Source organism: Nicotiana sylvestris, chromosome 2, assembly GCF_000393655.2.
Source record: "Nicotiana sylvestris chromosome 2, ASM39365v2, whole genome shotgun sequence".
In the NCBI taxonomy this organism is placed as follows: Eukaryota; Viridiplantae; Streptophyta; class Magnoliopsida; order Solanales; family Solanaceae; genus Nicotiana; species Nicotiana sylvestris.
The window spans coordinates 213,990,617-214,011,735 of NC_091058.1; the positions used below are offsets into that span (position 1 = coordinate 213,990,617).

Genomic DNA, 21,119 nt, shown 5'->3' on the forward strand with positions numbered 1-21,119 from the left:
TTTTTGATGTATGAGCCATTGATTTTATGGGATCGTTTATTATCTCGTGTGGGAACACGTACATTCTTGTGGTGGTGGACTATGTTTCAAAGTGGGTTGAAGCCGTGGCTTTTCCCAACTATGAGGCCCGGTGTGTTGTTGCATTTCTCAATAAGATCATTTTTACAAGGTTTGGTACTCCTCGTGCAATTATAAGTGATGGCGGGTCTCATTTTTGCAATAGAGCTTTCGACACTTTGCTTGCAAAGTATGGTGTCAATCATAAAGTTTCAACTCCCTATCATCCTCAAGCGAGTGGTCAAGTGGAAGTCTCCAACAAGGAAATCAAAAGCATATTGTCAAAGATGGTCAATGCAAATAGGACTGATTGGTCAAAGAAGTTGGATGACGCTCTATGGGCTTATAGGACTGCTTACAAGACTCTGATTGGTATGTCTTCGTATCTGTTGGTGTTTGGTAAAGCTTGCCATCTACCGGTTAAGTTAGAGCACAAGGCCATGTGGTCTTTGAGGAAGCTAAATCTTAAATGGGATGTTGCAGCTAATCTTCGTGTGGAGCAGCTTAATTGTCATGACTCCAACCCCAGTCATGATGGTGCCCAATACACTGCTAGGAAAGCCCGACCATTCAACAACATTATCCTAAATTCTTATTCAGATTATAGATAAATATCACAGAGAATTTACTAAGTCATCACTTTTAAGTAATTATAACTAATAATAAAATCTCCGAAAATTCAACTAAAATACCACACCATAGCCCAATAGAATCCGGTGTCACGAATATGACCCTCTAATACAGAATATCCACCCTTTACAAGTCTCTCTAGAAAAAAAATACGGAATAAAAGATAGAGATAGATGGGAGAGATCAAGGCTGCGAACGCAATGCAACTACCTCAATACTCCCGGATACTGCTGTTTAGCTAAACAAATCCTCACTCAGCCTGTAGTGTACCTGGATCTGCATGCAAGGTGCAGGGAGTAATGTGAGTACTCCGACCCAGTGAGTAATAAACAAAAATGCTGAGAATAAGAAATCATGGAAAAATACAAAGTAAACTATAAATGCCAGTTTAGGACAACAATTAGTGAAGCAACAAGTCAATTAAATTAGAGTACCAAATACTGAGACAGGTATAACAGATAAAAACAGATACATGAGTGCAATGCAATGCATATGATTGTACTCTCTAGTACCCACTGCGGCATGCAGCCCGAGCCATCCATTTTATTTATCGTCGACGGCGCTCACTGGGGGTCTGTACAGACTCCGGAGGGGCTTCTATAGCCAAAGTGCAATATCAAGCCATCTCGTGGCATCAAATCTAGGCCCTCGACCACATATCAATATCAGTATAATCACCCAGGCTCTCGGCCTCAATATCAATGTAATCAACCAGGCCCTCGGCCTCAATATCAATGTAATCAACTAGGCTCTCGGCCTCAATATCAATATAACAATGCTGTGGCACGCAGCATGATCCATGCTCAGTCCAGAAATCATCATAAGCCCCTTGGGCATTTGTAAACCAGTAGTTCTCAGCCCAAAATATCATTTACGAATACCATTTATGTTTTCAAATCTTAGAAAGATGGCCGAGTTTGCAAAACAGTATTTAAAAATCTTAGACCGTGATCAAATGATATGCATGTATGCGAAAACAGTGATATCAATCCCTAAAGGATTCAAATAATTGGCAAGAAGCCCAAATGTAACAATTAAATCCAAGTAAGGATGATTCTCAATTTAGTTCAAGCAGAAAACACGGTAAAAACATCTCTCAGGATGGACCAAGTCACAATCTCCAATGGTGCTCTACCCCACGCCCGTTATCCGGCGTGAAAGTCACCTCAATATAGCGTTACGATGTGAAATTTTGGGGTTTCAAACGCTCAGGACATCATTTACATCAATTACTCACCTCGAACCGGCTACTTCTTTAGCTCGCGATGCCTTTGCCCCTTATTGACCTCTGAATGCCTCGAATCTAGCCATAACGATTCAATTCAGTTAATAAAAATTATAGGAATTAATTCCATATAGAATTCTACATTTTCCATCAAAATCCGAAATTACACTCAAAATTCGCCTGTGGGGACCACGTCTCGGAATCCGGCAAAACTCATAAAATCTAACAACCCATTTCGATACGAGTTCAACCATACCAAACTTATCAAATTTTGACAACAACTCGACCTCCAAATCTTAATTTTTCATTTTTGGAAGATTTTGTAAAAATCATGATTTCTTCCATTTAAATCCGAATTAAACGATGAAAATAACCATGGATTTATGTAATATAAACACTTTCGAGTATAGGACACTTAATTGAGTTGAAATCGTGAAGAACACCTCAAAATCGCCCAATAACCGAGCTCCAAAAATCCCAAAACGAAAAATGAAGAAATGAGCATTTTTGGTCCTTAAGTTTATGCCCGTCCGTCACTAAAAGTCTATTTTCATCACTAAACGTCGTCACTAAAAGTCCACCAGAAACAACTTTACCAGCCATATTCAATCGATCATAACTTTCTATACAAATATCTGAATGACAAATGGTTTCACTTTCTGGAAACTATAATCCAAGGGCTACAACTTTTGTGTTTTTCATATTTTCTGATTCCCTATATATTTTGAGATATAAACTTCCAAGTAGACCCCTGGCATCACATATTTCTGAAAAATTTCAAAACAACTTTACCAGCCCTTATTCGATTGATCATAACTTGCTGTATATATGTCAGAATAATTAATAGTTTAGCTTTCTGGAAAATAGGATACAAGGGCTACAACTTTTATGTTTTGTAAAGTTATAGATTACTTATGTATTTTGAGAAATAAGCTTCCGAAATAGGCTCCACGATTGCACAGTTGTTGTCCAAGACAGCTTCTGCAGCAGAAAATTCCAGCAATCCTTTTATCCGATTTCCATTCCGTTAACGTTCCGAAATCCACCCGAAGACCTCGGGACCTTAACAAATTATACCAACTTGTCCCAAAATACAATACGAACTTAACATTGCAATCAAATCGCCAAAATAATGTCATATACCACGAATTAAGCTTTAAAATCCAAGAATTCCTTCAAATTTCATAAAACATCAAATTTTCCATTTTGAGTCCAAAACACGTCAACGACGTCCATTTTCAACCAAACTTTACAGAAAGTACTTAAACCATATATAAGACCTGTACTAGGCACCAGAACCAAAATACGGGCCCGATACCATCACTTTCTAATCAAATTTCATTTCCATTTTCCTTAAATATTTTCATAAAGCAATTTTACTCAAAAATTTATTTCTCGGGCCTGAGACCTCGGAATTTGATGATTATAGTTCCTATGAGTCAAAAATAATTATACGAACATAGTACTTCAATAGACACTCAATTCGGAGCTCGTTTGCTCAGTGCGATATGCATTTCGCTCGTTAAATAATTAACTCATGTTTCGCGTCAAAAACCCAATCGCGACTTGATGAAATTAGACCAAACTTTCCAGATCACTCCTATAATTCATTATTTAAATTCTAGAAATCTCAAAATAAAATTTCGATCTGTAGAACTAAAAATAGAACTTTAGATCATTACATGCTTATTCTCAAACGACAAAAATCTTCCAAAAACTCTTCAAAAACTTATCCGAGCCTCATGGGACCCCGACAAAACATGCCAACATAATTCATAACATTATTCAAACCTCTTCCAATCATTAAAACACCTCAAACAACATCAAATTATCCAAAACTCATCGAATTCAAGCCAAATTTTATAAAAACTTTCGAAATACACTTTCGATCAAAAACCCGACCAAACCACGTCCGAATGACCTGAAATTTTGCACACATATACCAAATCACCTAACGAAGCTACAAAAACATTTGGAATTCCATTCCGACTCTCGGATCAAAATCTCACCTATCAACCGGAATTCGCCAAAATACTAACTTCGCCAGTTCAAGCCTAATTCTACACCGCCTCCAAAACCAATTCCGATCACGCTCCTAAGTCACAAATCACCTAATGGAGCTAGAAAAATAAAAAAAAATCCGATCCGAGATCATTTACACATAAGTCAACTCTTGGTCAAACCTTTCAAATTCAAAGCTTTCAACTGAGACTATTCTTTCAAATTCATTCCGATTTTTCCTGAAAACCAAAACCAACGATCTACATCAGTCATAATACATAACACGGGGCAAGTCATGCTCGAGAACTGGCAATCAAAGCGCAAAAGCTGAAAACGACCGGTCGGGTCGTTACATCCTTCCCCACTTAAACACACATTCGTCCTCGAACGTTCCAGAGTTGTTCTAAAAGCTAACCAATAGCTGAATAACCTTACCAAACACATACCCGGGGGTGATCCCACGTCACCCTATCTCATATAGTTCCGATAGCACAATATAACTGAAATTTCACAACACACTCTAGCCCATAACCTTAGAACCACATTTTCATTTCCGAAATCATACACAAGGTCAGAACCTCACATCTATATTCAGAATAAGCCCGAACCAGCTGTAATAACCGATACCTGCAACCTCAGGTGCAATTATATGATAGACCACATAACTCAAATGCTTGTCATGATAACTTCTAATCTTAGCAGTTGCACACAACACCCGAATACCGATAGAAAAATTCTTATCAACTAAAGTGTCATCTCAACACTTTTACATACTTCCAATGCTAACTAAATCACGCGGTAAGCCATAACCATTTTCCATATCAACCATTCATGAAGCCACTTCTCCTTTGGCAAATGCTACATCAAATTTCTGAGCCAAAGCTCGATATTATCCTTCCAACATGCTGAAATCAAATTCGTTCGTATTCATTAATGATCCCACTGATCTCTTCTAATCCAACACATTATTCTAGTGACATGACATATCAATACAGGCCTAATCCACCACTCGCACAATACGCGCGCCAATAAGCAATAGTTCAAGCGTACTCAATTCATGAAAATGACTCAAACGAAAGAGTTGTACCTCAAGCTCACCAGTACCACCACAACACAAGGCTGAGAACCTGTCTCACATCATAGAAATATAACACACAAATCTAATCCGGAAGGTCATATCTCCACATAGCTTCGCTGCCATGCGCGACCCTATCTAGACACTAGTTCACATGAGACGCCTCAAGTCACCATGCTCAAAATCATCAACCAAGCGCAATTTGATATCTAGTACCACTAGTGAATCACCATACCCACGGAGAAGTACATAATACAATGCCATAACGGAAAACCTCACTATTATGCCATCCGGTTACCCTAAAAAGGGAGAATACCTTAAAGAAAAAAGCCACTTTGCAAGTTCCACAAGTACCACCCCAACGATATACTATTGGCTCGTCAATCACAGTGGAACCAAGATATATGAATAGAATAATAATAACCAGCTCTTCTATAGCTCACATTGACATCAACCTCATGAGAAACTTAGCTGCCAATAACATAATCCACCTGGCACGGTCACAGACCTCCAGTCCAAGCATATCATATAGAAGCAATCCAACAAGTACACATGTATATGCTAACTGAAACAAGATTCTCATTCTCCTTGACTGGAATAAATAATACTCTATATTGTAGGCATGAGCAAAATGCACTGTCATAGCTCAAATTAGCAAGTTAACACAGAATTAGTAATTACCAAGTTTGTTATGGAATTTAGCATCTTGGAAATCTCAAGTATAGTCCAGATAGTTCTTAAAAGAGTTACGAATATGAGAAATATGATACCTTAGCCCAATATCCCACTCTAGGCATATCATAGCCTATGTATCTTCCCAGCATGAATATTAGCTCGTTGTTTGCACACAGGTTCAACCCTCACATATATTCTCGCTCACAGCGCATAGTTATCACCATCAATTAGCTCAACTAGTGCATCCAAAGAGTTTAGATAAGACACTCACCTCAAACATACCATAATCCCGAAATAGTATATTTTTGAGAATTCCCCGTCTCCAAATTCCTAGATTACATAAATCACCATAACTGATCACAACCTCAGCACTCAATGACTGACACCTCCCTCAAGTACGATCATTTCATGATAATTATTCTCAAAATTTTCCTACAATACATAGCAAGATCGAAATATTGGCAGTCGATCAACCATGTGGGTGTTGAAATACAAATAGACATTTATTGGTTAAAATATAGTGTGCACCCTTCTAAGGTCTTACCGAGCAGTTATAACATTCATCTAAATACCTGAAACTGACTATTCCATCCAGAACATGTTACCTTCCCTTTAAGAATGAATTGCCACGTTGCACATGAAAATATCAATCATGTACCACACACCACGTCTATCATGCCATCTTTTTGCAAACACAAAATCTCATTAGAAATTTCTGGGCTATAGGAAAATTACATTCCGGCAATTCGAAATCTTCTATTTTCTCCCATTTAGGAGGAGTTCGTAATATACAATATGTTCCGTGCACCGGTAGAAGATATCCAGCTAGAACTATTGCAAAAACCATCAAGAAAACTTTCAAATCTGCTCACACATACCCAAGTTATTAAAATGGAATTCCTCTGGATTGACCCGCCCATGTAGGTCACCAACCCAAAAATATTGCCATAAAACATCTGTAAAGCATCACAATATACGGTATATGAATCTGAAGCTGATGGCAAAACCAACACTGGAGCTGCGGTCAAAGCTGTCTTGAGCTTCTGAAAGCTTTTCTCACATTCGTCTGACCATATAAACGGTGCACCCTTCTGAGTTAACTTGGTCAAGGGCGATGCAATGGATGAAAAATCCCTCACAATTGGGATAGAATCAATACTAGGAGTCTCAGCTCCAACATCTAGCACAAATGCTAGATATGACAGACAACCCTTACCAACTATACACTGGGCTTTCAAGAAAGAAATTACTCTGCTAGGAACATAATTAGTCATACCACGCCACTCGATCCGCGGTACACCCGGCATAGCCAAAGTAATTGTCTTAGCATGATAGTCTAGAATAACATGACATGGAAATAACCAATTCATGCCCAATATAACATCAAAGTCCTCCATGCTCAATAGCAATAGATCAACTCGGGTCTCCAGACCCTCAATAATCACAACACATGACTGGTACACACAGTCCACAACAACAGTATGACCTACCGGGGTAGATACATGAACAGGTAAAGAAGGAAACTCTTGGGGGCGTACCCAAATAATGAGCAAAATATGAGGACACATAAGAATAGGTGGAACTGGGATCGAATAATACAGATGCATCTCTGTGGCAGACTAGACAATTCCTATAGTGACAGCATCTGAAGCAATAGCATAAAAAATTAGGTCCATCCACCGCCTGATCGATCTTAATCCCCGTAAGCAATAACCGACTCACCAACACGCCTCAAACTGGAACCAATATAGCACATAATCGTGCAATCAACTTATTTAATAGAAAACTCTACAACTTGGCTCAAAGACATAGATCAAAACGCACTCAATAAATCATAACGCACATACTCTATTATTGCCATAATACCATAGTGAGATTGAACTCACTCCTTCATAAGCTTGTGGAAATACAAATCATCTAGAATTTTAACTTTTCTGCAATTCTTCATTCACTCACATAACAATTAAGCCCACTCTCTAGGAGACCAAATTTAGATTTCAACGCATATTCTTCACTTGTAAATGAGATCTTCTAATAAACAGTATAAGAATCGCACCACCTTAGAACACTCCGCATGAGATAACCCACCTGTTTCACTTATAATTAATATTTTTGTATACCTTCCACCGTCATTCACATTACACAATCACTTAGTCTTCCTAAGTCTAAACTCATACCATAACATGAAATTTACTTCACTCCAAACAGGAGACATGAAAAGATTCTTCACAGGCCCATAACTCAGGGCTACACATCAGATCACAATGAAAATCAAACACTTAATAGTTTATCTATCATCCTGTTGCCCTTCCTCGTTACCTCTAAGTCATATAGATATATCTCGCAGTACTAACATACTCCTCACGTGGCTATCCAACCATCATTCCCACTAATAGGGACAATACCAGACATATAATTTCAAAACTCTTACTCGCACAATCAGCACTTCGGTGCTCAAGCCATAGGCAAGGATCCAACCTCAAGTCCTCCAGACTGGCCCACCATAAACTCATAGAGATAACACCTCGCCTCTCTATCGGGGAATCACAAGCCATCGAGGCATATCTGATACTGAGCGCTCATGCGCGCATACGAACACATGGAAGGAATTTCAAAAGTTTCTTTTCAAGATGAATCAAGAACGCAGGATAATAATTCAAAAACGTGAAGTTTTCCTAAAGGTTCTGCAGCCTTTCGAGGATAAAGACAGATGTCTCCGTACCGATCCGCGAGTCTCTACTAAACCGGCTCATGACTCGCGAGACCAATTAACCTAGGCTCTGATACCAACTTTTCACGACCCCACCCTGGTCATAATGGCGCCCAATACACTACTAGGAAAGCCCGACCATTCAACAATATTATCCCAAATTCTTATTCAGATTATAGATAAATATCATAGAGACTTTACTAAGTCATCACTTTCAATTTTATAATTAATAATAAAATCTGCGAAAATTCAACTAAAATAACACACCATAGCCCAATAGAATCTGGTGTCATGAATATGAGCCTTTAATACAGAATATCCACCTTTTACAAGTCTGTCTAAAAAAAATACGGAATAAAAGATAGAGATAGAGGGGAGAGATCAAGGCTGCGAACACCATGCAGCTACCTCAATACTCCCAGATACTGTTGTTCATCTAAACAAATCCTCACTCAGCCTGTGGTGTACCTGGATCTGCACGCAAGGTGCAGAGAGTAATGTGAATACCCCGACCCAGTGAGTAATAAATATAAATAAAGTCTGAGAATAAGAAATCACGAAAAAATAAAAAGTAAGCTATAACTGGCAGTTTAGGACAACAATTAGTGAAGCAACAAGTTAATTAAATCAAAGTAACAAATACTGAGACAGGTATAACAGATAAAACGGATGCATGAGTGCAATGCAATGCATATGATGTTACTCTCTAGTACCCACTGCGGCGTGCAGCCCGAGCCATCCATTTTATTTATCATCGACGGTGCTCACTGGGGGTGTGTACAGACTCCAGAGGGGCTCCTACAGCCCAAGCGCAATATCAAGACATCTCGTGGCATCATATTTAGGCCCTCGACCTCATATCAATATCAGTATAATCACCTAGGCTCTCGGCCTCAATATCAATGTAATCAACCAGTCCCTCGTCCTCAATATCAATGTAATCAACCACGCACTCGATCGCAATATAAATATAACACTACTGCGGCGCGTAGCCCGATCTATGCTCAGTCCAGAAATCATCATAAGCCCCTTGGGCATTGTAAAACAGTAGTTCTCAGCCCGAAATATCATTTAAGAATACCATTTAAATTTTCAAATTTTAGAAAGATGGCTGAGTTTGCAAAACAGTATTTAAAAACCTTGGACTAAGATCAAATGATATGCATGTATGTGAAAACAGTGATGTCAATCCCTTAAAGATTCAAATAATTGGCAAGAAGCCCAAATGTAACAATTAAATCCAAGTAAGGATGATTCTCAATTTAGTTCAAGTAGAAAACACGGTAAAAACATCTCTCGGGACGGACCAAGTCACAATCTCCAATGGTGCTCTACCCCATGACTGTTATCCGGCGTGCAAGTCACCTCAATATAGCGTTACAACGTGAAATTTTGGGGTTTCAAACCCTCTGGACATCATTTACATCAATTACTCACCTCCAACCGGCTACTTCTTTAGCCTGCGACGCCTTTGCCCCTTATTGACCTCTGAATGCCTCGAATCAAGCCAAAACGATTCGATTCAGTTAATAAAAATTATAGGAATTAATTCCATATGGAATTCTACATTTTCCATCAAAATCCGAAATTGCACTTAAAATTCGCATGTGGGGCCCACATCACAGAATCCGGCGAAACTCATAAAATCCGACAACCCATTTCGATACGAGTTCAACCATACCAAAATTATCAAATTCCGACAACAACTGGACCTCCAAATCTTAATTTTTTATTTTTGGAAGATTTTGCAAAAATCTTTCCATTTAAATCGGAATTAAACGATGAAAATAACCATAGATTTATATAATATAAACACTTTCGAGTATAGGATACTTACTTGAGTTGAAATCGTGAAGAACACCTCAAAATTGTCCAAGAACTGAGCTCCAAAAATCCCAAAACGAAAAATGAAGAAATGAGCATTTTTGGTCCTTAAGTTTCTGCCCGTTCGTCACTAAAAGTTTATTTTCATCACTAAAAGTCCACCAGAAACAGCTTTACCAGCCATATTCAATCGATCATAAATTTCTGTACATATGTCTGAATGACAAATGGTTTAACTTTCGGGAAACTAGAATCTAAGAGCTACAACTTTCGTGTCTTGTATATTTTGTGATTCCATATATATTTCGAGATATAAGATTCCAAAGTAGCCCCATCGCATCACACGTTTCTAAAAAATTTCAAAACAGCTTTACCAGCCCTTATTCGATCGATCATAACTTTTTGTATATATGTCGGAATAATTAATGGTTTAGTTTTCTGGAAACTAGGATGCAAGGGATACAACTTTCATGTTTTGTGAAATTTACAGATTCCTTATATATTTTTAGTTATTAGCTTCCGAAATATGCTCCACGATTGCACAGTTGCTGTCCAAGACAGCTTCTGCAGCAGAAAATTCTAGCAATCCTTTTATCCGATTTCCATTCCGTTAACCTTCCGAAATCCACCCAAGGCCCTCGGGACCTTAACCAATTATACCAACATGTCCCAAAATACAATACGAACTTAACCGTGCGATCAAATCGCCAAAATACCGTAATATACCACAAATTAAGCGTTAAAATCCAAGAGTTCCTTCAAATTTCATAAAACGTCAAATTTTCCATTTTGAGTCCGAAACACGTCAAACGACGTCCATTTTCAACCATACTTTATAGAAAGTGCTTAAACCATATATAAGACCCGTACTGGGTGCCGAAACCAAAATATGGGCCCGATACCATCACTTTCTAATCAAACTTCATTTCCATTTTCCTTAAATATTTTCAGAAGCAATTTTATTCAAAAATTCATTTCTCGGGTCTGGGACCTCGGAATTCGATGATTCTTATTCCTATGAGTCTCAAATAATGATACGAACATATTCCTTCAATCAAAACTCAATTCGGAGCTTGTTTTCTCAGTGCGATATCCATTTCGCTCGTTAAACAATTAACTCAAATTTCATGTCAAAACCCCAATCGCGACTTGATGAATTAGACCAAACTTTCCAGATCACTCCTATAATTCATTATTTAAATTCTACAAATCTCGAAATAAAATTTCAATATCTAGAACTAAAATAGACCTTTGGATCATTACATGTTTATGCTCAAGTGGCAAAAATCTTCCAAAAACGTTTCCAAAACTTATCCGAGCCTCATGGGACCCCGACCAAACATGCCAACATAATTCATAACATTATTCAAACCTCTTCCAATCATAAAAACACTTCAAACAACATCAAATTACCCAAACCTCATCGAATTCAAGCCTAATTTTCTAAAAACTTTCGAAATACACTTTCGATCAAAACCCGACCAAACCACGTCCGAATGACCTAAACTTTTGCACACATATCCCAAATCACCTAACGAAGCTACACCAACTCTCAGAATTCCATTTCGACTCTTGGATCAAAATCTCACCCATCAACCGGAATTCGCCAAAATACTAACTTCGCCAATTCAAGCCTAATTCTACACCGGACCTCCAAAACCAATTCTGATCCCGATCCTAAGTCACAAATCACCTAATGGAGCTAGACAAATAAAAAAATCCAATCCGTGATCATTTAAACATAAGTCAACTCTTGCTCAAACCTTTCAAATTAAAAGCTTTCAACTGAGACTATTCTTTCAAATTCATTCCGATTTTTCCTAAAAATCAAAACCAACAATCTACATCAGTCATAATACATAAAACTAGGCAAGTCATGCTCGAAAATTATAGATCAAAGCGCAAAAGGTGAAAATGACCAGTCGGGTCGTTACATTAATGAACTTGATGAATTCTGATTCCATGCCTACTCCAGTTCATCCTTGTACAAGGACAAGATAAAGTACCTTCATGATAAATATGCTCGTAGCAAGGAGTTCAAAGTGGGTCATTTGGTTCTCTTGTTCAACTCCCAGTTACATCTATTTTCGGTAAAGCTCAAGTCAAAACGGAGTGGACCTTTTGAAGTGGTGTGTGTGACCCTGTTTGGTGCTCTTGATTTTAAAAACAAAAATGGGAAAATTTTCAGAGTGAATGGGCATAGGGTCAAGCACTTCTTGGGAAAAATTGATGACAGCCACGTTGTGGCACTTCTTCATCTTAAATAATGTGATGGTAACCTGTGTCGTGCCGCGACGTTAAATCAGGAGCTTCTTATGAGGCAACCCATGTGTTTTTCTTCATGTTTTAATTTGATTTTCATTGTAGTATAGGATTGATTTTTGGATTAACTGGTTGTGAGATGCTACAGGATTGTGTTGATGCAGTACAGGACATAGTGGAAAAAGTGTTCAGGTCTCTGAAGTTGTCAATGCGGACGCACTACATTCAGTGTGGACCGCACTAGTGAAAAGTGAAATGTCCAACTCTCTGAAGTTTTCCACTGCGGACGCATTATATTTTGTGTGGTCCACGGTGGACCACTGCGGCCGCATGACATTTTGTGCGGACCGCAAAGGGTTGCCTTCTAAAACTTGAAACAAGCTGTGTGGTGTGGACCGCAGTCCATTCTGTGCGGTCCGTATTGGGTTGGTAAGACTGGGATCCAGGTCTTTTTCTATAAATAGGGCATGAGGCCCTCCTTTTACACTTCTAGATCTCTTGACTCTCTGAAATATTAAATCATTGTTCATCTACTCTTCTCGCAATTAACTGCTTGGAATTGTTCATTTACATTTATTCTAACATCTGGTAACACCATCTTCTTTTTAATTGTCTAAATTTTGTTATTTTTCCTCTACTTTTTGTTTTCTTGTCTATTTTTCTTTTCTTCTCGTATTTCTTTCAATTTGGTAGGATTAGGTTAGTTCTTTTCTTGTTTAATGTGGACTTAAGTAGTTAAAATCACTGGGCAAGCACTTATGTGTTAGATTGGACTTAAAATCAAATTATTTTGAACCCTAAGTTAGTACCGTAACTGGGCACTCAGTGCCGACCGCATTGGTTTTTGTGCAGTCTGCGGTGCCCTTGTGTGGTCCGCAATACCATTTTGTGCGGACCGCATTACTGATAAACCTGAAACCTGATCTTTGAAGACCGCTGCCGTATTGCATTTAGTGCGGTCCGCGGTACCTCAATGCAGACAGCATTACCATTTTGTGCGGTTCGCGGAGCAATTGTTCAGAGAGTGGGTAGTCTGATCCCCACCTCTGTATGGACCGCAGTTCCATTTTGTGAGGTCTGCATTGACCTCTGTGAAGCCCCACTCCATTTTGTGTGGTCCGCACTGTGAGATTTCTACAACTTTTTGCAATTTTTTCTGTTCTGCAACCCTATACTTAATTGAATCTATTGATACTAACAAAGCATAACTGAACTTGTTTGCAGACAATGGTGAAACAAAGAGGCAAGGTCTCTAAACAACCAGGCAGGGAGAGTCATCCCGGGGTGGCAAAGGTAAGAAAATGATAAAACTGACCCTTTAGGTCCGGCAAAACATCAAGAACCAAAGAAACATTATCAAGGCTACAGACAGGGCCTGTGACCAGTCTGGGAGTGAGTGTGAGCCTTCCCAAGAGATTTCTTCAGACTCCGTACTAGAGTACATTGAAGACTGGCCGGAGAGAAACAGACTGAGAGACACACCTCCAACACACTCCACTACCCAAGTGTCAGTGAATGTAACTTCTGGGTTGTTTGAGGGCTCAGTGAAGGTAGTGGATAATATTCCACCTCTCCCACAGCTTCATTATCTAGAGAGGGTGCAGTAGGAGATGATGAGGAAGTAGGAGGAGAAGAAGTAGTAGGAGAAGGGGGTGAACCTCAAGTGGGAGGTGTTGCGAGAACTAGAAAATTGGAGGCGTGGCAAGATCGGTTTGTGAGTGAAGTAGCGTATCATAAATTTAGGGAATGGTTGCCAGTAAAATAATTAATCCTGTAGAGGAGTTTTGTTGATAGAGACTTGCTGCCTCGCAACCCTAATGTGAGGAGTTAGTTTAGGAAGAGAGTTGGTTGGGAGTACTTTTTGGGTGAATGTGTAGTTGCCAACTAGTACTTGGTCAAGGAATTCTACACTAACGTTGCCCAAATCAAAAAAGGGCACCAAAGTGACCAAGGTGCAAAACTTGAAGGTGCTATTTGATGAAAAGACAATAAATGGCTACCTTTTTTGATGAGGAGGATGAGGCACTATATATGGAAAAGATGGAATTGGGCGAGGAGGACCGACCGTGGTTGGCATAGTATCTGGAAATCCTAGGTACCACCCCTAATTGGTTGAATGCAGGCGTCAAGATTCTGAGAAGAAGTTTGAACTTCGAGGACAAGGGGTGGGAAACATTTGTGTGCAGTAGGTTGGACCCCACTACTCATGACAACTCCCTCCCTCTGCATCGGGCAGTTTTGGTGGAATCGATCATGGTGGGGTACCCGATAAATGTCGGAAATGTAATGTCTAGGGTAATCACACTTGTGAATAGTGAGAATGACAGAAACTACCCTTTCCCTAGCTTCTTCACTATGTACTTCAGGGACCTCAAAGTTTAAAACAGGCCATTTGATATCAAGGTCAAAGCAAAGGCCCCTTTCTCATGGTACATCATGCAGGGGGGTAACAACCCAAAGAGCAAGAACTTCAAGGGAACAACTACTGCTCCAACTGGCTAGTCTGAAGATCCAGTTGTGGTAGTGGCTCCTGCTAAGCCTGCCTCCACCTCAGCAGACATTCCTCCTGGACCATTATCGCGCCCCCATTTTTCTAGAGCAAAATTGGGTTCATGACATTCGGGAGGACAACTCGTTCCCTTTCGGGAGTTGGGTTTGAATTGAAGAGTCGCCACCTAATAATTTGAGTGCATTAGGACACTATGGAAGGTTTGATTTGAACAACCATAGATTGGGTAAGGGCTCGCAATTATCTCAAGGGGAAGGTGTTAGGAACCCCTCAAGATCCATTAGTGTGGTTCCCAGCCAAGCTATTATTGTGACTTTGGGTGCAAACAATACATAGGCAAATAAAGACTTCGAATAGGAGGGGATTTTCACATAATGGTTACACATAAACAGAAGCAAGAAAAAAGGAACTAAAAGGAGTAGATTAAAGTAATGGTAAAAAAAAGATTTAAAATAAACAAAGAAAACAAAAGGAGGGGGGGTCCTAGGTTTATTAATAATATGGATCACCCCACACAACATCCGGTAATCACTCCTCAATGAGGGGCTACAAGAGATGTTACCGCGTGGTCATCATATCCATATCTACCCTTCCCCGCCCTATTGAGGTATTAAAGTGCAAAATTGTCTAGTTTACTTATTGCATGCTATTACCCGCCCCAATTCTATCAGTCCTGGAGGCATTTAGGACTACTAATCCTAAAGGGGAGGTATGTTGGGCTCATTTATGGTTTCAAAGATAAAAATACTAAAGCAACAAGCAAAAACATATATATATCAAGTATGGGGAATCACATAAACAAATAAGGCTCAAACAGGCATCCCTAAAAGAAAAGCATATAGTTTAGCATGTCTTACACGTACTGATTGGGGTCTGATAAAACTTAACAGTTGGGGAAGACTGATTTATTGTATATTTCACATAAGAAACCCAAATCAGGCATGCCTACTAGTTGTAGTTATTGACAGAACTGATGTAGTTTATAAACCTTTACCCTAAGGCTTGCCTAAGTGTTGGGCAAGGGTCCTATAGGCATGATATCTACGCGTTATTGACTTAAAAACCTTTTATGGACATGGTAAACAATGTAGAAAGCATATAGGCATGGCATCTAAATGATGTACTTTGTTTAAGCCTATGAACATGATATGTAGATGCAGTTAATTATTTAAGCACTATAACAGGTTTGCCTAGTGACAGATGTATATCCAGGATTCGGATTTCTAGTTAACTATGAGCACGGTATCTAAATGTTGTAATTCATTAAGCCTATGAACACATTTTCCTAGTGCAAGATGTATATGCAAAATTTAGAATGGCCTATGGACATGTTTTCTAGATGCATATGCAGAATTTAGGTTTCGAGTAATTACAATAATGGAAACAAATGAAAGTGCAGAATTATATAGACATGGCATCTACATAAAGGTGCATAGGTTATTATAATCATGATATCCATATGTGAAGGTGCAGAAGTCCTTATAGGCATGATATCTACGTATGGAAGTGCAGAACTCCTATAGGCATGATGTCTATATGAATGAAGAATCATGTACACATATAAACAGGATATCTACAGATGAGAGTGCAGAAATATGCAAACCTACAGGCAGGATATCTACCCTTTGCATACAGTTACCCCTCCCTCTTTTCATTAGCCATCCCCAATAGTTTATTACAAAGTTATTACATCCTAGAATGAAATAAGAAAAACACATCAAAAATTGAAAAATTACAACCAAGGAGAGCCTAATTCAGAATTCCTGTCTTAAACATGAAGTAAACCAACTCCAAAGATCAAGATCCAAAGCCTTTCTCTCATTTGGATGTATCAGAGTTTCCTAAGAGCCTCAAATGGACTCCAAGCAGTGCTCACACCCAAATGCATTACAGGATTAAGTTATAGTGTAGTGTGGAAGGGCCAGCCCTCTAGTTTCCAAGTTCAGAGGGAACTCAAGGTCCCAAGGCAAGGCTCATAGGAGGGGGCAGAACATAGAAGCTAAGAGTGAGTGCTAGTCCAAAAGGGAAATTCTGAAAGGTGAAAGGAGAAGGAAGTAACTTAAAACCAGTGCACATAGGGGTATATGGGAGTGGGGAATTTGCAAGAAAAGCAGGCAAATGGGCATACCCAGCAATGAGACATACTGGCACACTCTCCAGCCTACTTAGAGGTTAAGACCTCAGGGGTTCAAAACTCAGTTCATGGACAACAATTCTTGTTGTCATGCCCTAAGTCTTGACTTACAAACACATAGGGGTAATGGGATAGGGAGTAATTGTTCACAAAAAAAGCAAGCAGTAGCACATAGGCATATTAAGTTAGATGCTAAACTTTACAAGAAACAATAAAGTAGACATGGATACAAAGACTGTAAGTAAACACCTTAGGGTGATGCTGAAAATTAAGTTAGGACATACCAGTTTCAAAGGGACAAGTAAAGAAGAAAGTTGTAGTCTTGTAAAAGCCAAAGTGCAGACAAGAAGCAAGAATACTCTAAGTATGAATTCAGAAAAGTTTGTGACCTTGTGAGGTCTGAAGTGTGTGCTGGTGAAAAGGGGCCATGCTCTTTTATAGTGTAGAAATCAAGCAGAAATAAGGTAAGAAAATGGTTTGAAAAGTTGATTTCCAATCAATTACACTAAGCTTCCCTTAATCAAGGGATTCATATTCAAATGGGTATAAACCAATTAAGGAAAGAAATTAGTCAAACACTTTTGTGTAAAGTAGCAAATTAGGGGGAAATACATAAGGGTTATTTAAGGACTAGGCCTTTGAAATCCACGGTTGTACAATTTAAGGAAAGAAAATCAATTAACAACTAAGAAATCAGAAGTTAAAGATTTGGTATGAATGAACCAAGTTAGAAAGGTGGAAAAGCTTTTAACTTAAGGAAATTCAGTAACAATCAATTAGACCTATTAAAAAGGAATTCCGAATCAATCACTAGTTTGAAAACTCTTTTGAAGAGAGATTCATCACATATAAAAAGCATACAGACACGTTAAACATGAAAGAAACTTGTTATGCCATTGTAAAATCGGTAGAAACTCTAGTGTAGAAGAGTTTAGCAAAAGGTCAGAGTCATATGAAAGCAAGGAATGTGTCTGAAAGAGTTAGGGGTTTTGAAATAAACCCTAAGTTCAATCAAATCACATAATAAAACTTGGCAGAACCCCAAAATTCTAGGGTTTCCACATTGAATCAAGTACAGAGATGAGAATGCGAGTAGTTGAAATGGGCTTAGAGGTTTCAGAGTTGAAACCTCTTGCATGCCTCTTTCATCAATAGAAACTCATGAGAAAAACATGATAGCAAAGTAACATATGAAACGTAGTAGAAGCACTCAAAAGAAAAACACTGATAGGAATAGTAAAAGAAACATGCTTAAGAGATTTTTCAGAAGAAACTTAAACAGGGCTTAATAGAAGGAAAATAAGGAAACTTAAGAAAGTAGCAGGAAAATACAGTAGGAGAAACATGCTGGATCATAGTAGAACACAGTAGAAAAGCATATGAGAGAATAATATGGAAACATGGCAGAAGAACATACAACCATGGAGTATATAAAACTCAGTAAAAGAATGTACAAGAACGAAGTGTAAAAACTCAGTAGAAGAACATACAAGAACGGAGAACATACAAAAATGGGGTGTAAAAACTCAGTAAAAGAACATACAAGGTAGAAGAAAACATAAGAACACAGTAGAGGCAAATAAACACAAAAGACAAAGGAGAGAAAGTTAGAGAAACACTTAAGCATTTTCAGAAAACCCTAGATTGGAAACGAAGCGGTTTTGAAAGTAATGTTTGAAAGAAAAGTCAAGGAAATCGTTTGAAAACCCAAGGAGAGGATAGATACACAATGGATCTAAGTAAATCGGAGAAAACTTCGAAGGGTTAGGGTCTCATAAGAACCCTAGAAATGAGAAACGCTTGGGAAAAGGTCCGATCTGAGCCTGAGAAGTAAGAACCAGGCTCGAAACACCATTGTACGCCAGAGCAAGGATAGAGATGGTCGTACAACCTTGAATCGGTAGAGATATGAGCAAACACCTTCGAGGTCAGACCTCGAATCTTCAAGTATCAGGCGCGTGGGAGCAAGACGCGGTGGGTATAGGACTCCCAAAGACTGAGAAGCTATGGATTCCAGTGGTTTCAGGGTTGAATATAGTGAGAGGGGATAGGGTTAGGGAATGTTTGGGAGAGTCTGAGAGAGGAGAGGATTTCAAAGGCGGCGGGTTAGGGGAAAATTATTTTAGGGTTGGGTGTTTGTGAATTAAAAAAGGAAAGGAATGATTGTGGTCGTTGATCAAAATGATCAACGGCCTGGATCAAAAGGGGAGGCCGGGCAGGTGAGATTAGTTGGGTCAGGGGCGGGTTAAATTGAAATTGGGTTAATTGGGGAGTTGATTCAGGCTATAATTGAAATGAAATAAGGCTAGCATTTAAATAACCACTTTCTCCCTTTGGTTTTATAAAAAATAGTAAAATGATTTCTGAAAATAAATTAAAGGTAATAACTTAATTAATAATATATAAATATTACATTAAAAATATTGGAACCAATTTCATAAGTATAAAATGCAATTAAATCTTAAAATAGGCTAAAATTGCAATTATATGCAATTTAGCCTTAAAATACTAAATAAATTTGTAAAAATGTGAAAAACTTACCTTAGCTATATTTTGGTATAAATGTGAGAAAACAATAAGTTATTCACCAAAATAATAATTTGAGGAACAATTATTGGTTTTTGTATTGTTAAAATAGGGTAATAAATTGATTTAAAAATCTTTTAAAAATTAGGAAAAATACTAAAACATTTGGAAATACTTATATATGTATATATATATATATATATATGATATTTTGAAAGTATTTTGAATATAAAAATACATAGGGAAAAAATTGCGTATCAACAGCTGCCCCTCTTTACCTGGGAAGGATGAAAGAGATATCGGGTAAAGATATGATGGCCAATTTTGACCGAACGAAATGGTTTGAATAATTTACCTAGATATGGCTCCTAATATGCCTACATACCGTTGGTCTTACAGGAATCAGGCCATATTTAGTTCAGTACCCGTTGGCGGAATATGCTGATAGAGGTTTTCCAAGACGGGCGCGCTATTTGGGTTGGGATGGACGGTTAAAATCTGACAAGGTTGTTAGAACTAGAGCAGGATTGCTCCTGCTGAGACGGACGTTGCTCGCCGATTTACTTGCAAATAAGCAATACAAGTGTATAATGTGCAAAAAATTTAAACATGATGCAAGTTCCCATTGGACCATGAATGTTATCTTTGGGTGGTTAGGATGATGTCCTCAGACCATGACGTCCTGGGCCATAAAGCGTATAATAAGGATTTGCAGGCCATGAAATGATACTCTCGGGCTATGAGAATGATGCCTCCGAACTATGATGCCTTTGAATAATGATATGCAAAAGATAAAAAGGAGTCCTGAGGCCATGGCATGGCGTTATCGAGCTATGAAGATGGTGCCTCCAAACAATGATGCCTTTGGACAGATTGGCGATCTTTCATCCTATGAGATGATGTAAATGAAGTGGAGATCTTTCATCTGATACAAGGTATAAATGAAGAGGCAATCTTTCAGCCATGCAAGATGTAAATGAAGTGGTGATCTTTCTGCCGATTCAAAGTGTAAATGAAGTGGCGATCTTTCAGCCGATGCAAGGTATAAATGAAGTGGCGATCTTTCAGCCATGCAGATGTAAATAAAGCGGCGATATTTCAGCTGATGCAAGGTGTAAATGAAGTGGCGATCTTTTAGCCGATGCAAGATGTAAATGAAGCGGTGATCCTTCAGCTGATGCAAGGTATAAATGAAATGGCGATATTTCAGCCATGCAGATATGAATAAAGCGGCGATATTTCAGCCATGCAGATGGAGGTAGAGCTTAACCTCGGAAGGCAAAATTGTAGCCTTATGCAATGCAGGAAATGCAGATGGAGGTAGAGCTTAACCTCGAAAGGCAGAATGGTAGCCTTATGCAATGCAGAAAATGCAGATAGAGACAGAGCTTAGTCTCAGAAGGTAGAATGTTAGCCTTATGCAATGGAGGTAATGCAAATGGAGACAGAAATTAGTCTCGGAAGGCAGAATGGTAGCCTTATGCAATGGAG

At 38.7% G+C, this 21,119-nt stretch overlaps 1 pseudogene; it reads right to left on the reverse strand.

Annotated features, from left to right (window-relative positions):
- The window catches only part of LOC138886265 (probable indole-3-pyruvate monooxygenase YUCCA10), a 329,636-nt pseudogene that overhangs the window by 61,109 nt on the left and 247,408 nt on the right, over positions 1-21,119 (reverse strand).